The sequence below is a fragment of the Gossypium hirsutum genome, chromosome A06 (assembly GCF_007990345.1).
Source record: "Gossypium hirsutum isolate 1008001.06 chromosome A06, Gossypium_hirsutum_v2.1, whole genome shotgun sequence".
Taxonomy (NCBI): Eukaryota; Viridiplantae; Streptophyta; class Magnoliopsida; order Malvales; family Malvaceae; genus Gossypium; species Gossypium hirsutum.
Window position 1 is genome coordinate 53,372,906 of NC_053429.1, and position 1,987 is coordinate 53,374,892.

Consider the following 1,987-nt stretch of genomic DNA (forward strand, 5'->3'; position numbering starts at 1 on the left):
CCAAACTCATGAAAGATCGAGTTGCCCTAGAATATTTTTCTGAATGTTATTAAGCACGTTGACAATAAATTGAGTTTAATTAAAGTAATTGTCCTAGTTTATTTATACTATAATTGTTGCAAATTGTGTTTAATTTTGATAAAATCTATTCCATTCATATAGTTTGCATACTTAGGATAATTTGCATTAGGGATCATTGCATTTAGTTTATTATATTTAATTTTAATCATCACTTCTCAACCATATTGTGTTTTTATTTACCAAGTTGTTAGTATAATTTTACAATTAAGTGATTTAACACAAATACAATCTCTGTGGAGACGATAACTCAATACTTACTTATTACTTGATAACGACTGTGTACACTTACACAAACCTACGCGTTACAAGTTTTTGGCGCCATTGCCGGGGACTATTAACTATTGCCATAGTCTTTTTTTTTGTGTGTGAAATTATTTACTTCCAATTTGGTTTATTTCTAAAATTACTAACTTATTCTTTTTAATTTTGTGATTTTCTTTTCAGGGGTTTGTGAGCATAGATCGGATTATCGATTTATTCCCTGTAGAGCCTAAAATTGAGCGAACTTTCAGACAAAGAAGACGTGAACAAACAACTCAAAGACAAGTCAAGATGAAGCTTGGAAATCAGAATCAAGACCAAGGTAATAAAGTCGATCGTGTACGAAATCCCATCCTTATTGCCAATGATAGGGATCGATGCATCAGACAATATGCTGTGCCACTTTTCAGTGAGTTAAATCCAGAATTAGAAGGTCAGATATTGAGGCAACCCAATTTGAATTGAAACTAGTGATATTTCAAATGGTCCAAACAGTGGGCCAATTCAGTGGTATGCCCACAGAAGATCTATATCTCCACCTTTGATTGTTTATGGAGGTGAGAGATTCATTCAAGATAGCTGGTGTGACTGAAGACGCACTAAGGTTGAAGTTATTTCCGTACCCATTGCGAGATCGAGCACGAGCATGGCTTAATTCATTGCCACCAAGTTTCATATCTACATGGCAAGAATTAGTAGAGAGATTTTTGGTTGAGTATTTCCAGCCTAACAAAAACGCTAAGTTGAGGAACGAGATCACAACTTTCCAACAATTGGATGACGAGTTTTTGTATGAGGCTTGGGAGCGATTGAGGAGTTACTTCGTAAGTGTCCTCATCATGGGATTCCTTATTGTATCCAGTTGGAGACATTCTATAATGGTCTCAATGCACTTACAAGATTGGTGGTAGATGCTTCTGTGAATGATGTAATTTTGTCTAAGTCTAATAATGAGGCTTATGAGATCATTGAAAGGATCACAAGTAATAACTATCAATAGCCAACAAATCGAACAGCTTCAGGAAGACGTGTAGCCGAAGTTCATGAAGTTGACGCCCTCACTTCATTATTAGCTCCGGTATCGTCTATTTCCTCTATGTTAAAACAGTTTACCGCTAATAGTGCTAATAATTTTGTAGCTAAGCCACCAAGTCCATTTGAAATAATTTCCTGTGTGTACTGTAGAGAAGGTCATTCTTTTGAGAATTGTCCATCAAATCCTGAGTCAGTGTACCATATGGGGAACCAACATTAAAATAGGAGTGGACAAGGACCCCAGTCCAACTTCTATAATCCTTCATGGCATAATCACCCTAATTTTTCTTGGAGCAACGAAGGAAATAGACCAAACAACAACTTATTACAACATAGACCCAACAAATCTCAAGGGTTTAATCAGCAAGCTCCAAAACCACGTCAAGCTGAGGCATTAAACAGTTTGGAGAACTTGTTGAAAGCATACATGGCAAAGAATGACACTTTGATCCAAAGCCAAGTAGCAATACTGAAAAATTTGGAAAACCAAATAGGTCTGTTAGCTACGGAGCTTCGTAATAGACTGCAAGGAACTTTGCTGAGCAATACTGAGAATCTAAGAAATTTGGGTAAAGAACATATCAAGGCAGTGACATTGCGAAGTGGTAAA

The 1,987-nt window shown here is 36.3% G+C and overlaps 1 non-coding gene across 1 annotated transcript; it reads right to left on the minus strand.

Annotated features, from left to right (window-relative positions):
- Window positions 1–1,082: 1,082 nt before the first annotated feature.
- On the minus strand, window positions 1,083–1,188 carry LOC121231545 (small nucleolar RNA R71). Its single transcript, XR_005929603.1, has one exon. It is a non-coding gene; the product is annotated as a small nucleolar RNA R71 (small nucleolar RNA).
- Between the last annotated feature and the right edge of the window lie 799 nt (window positions 1,189–1,987).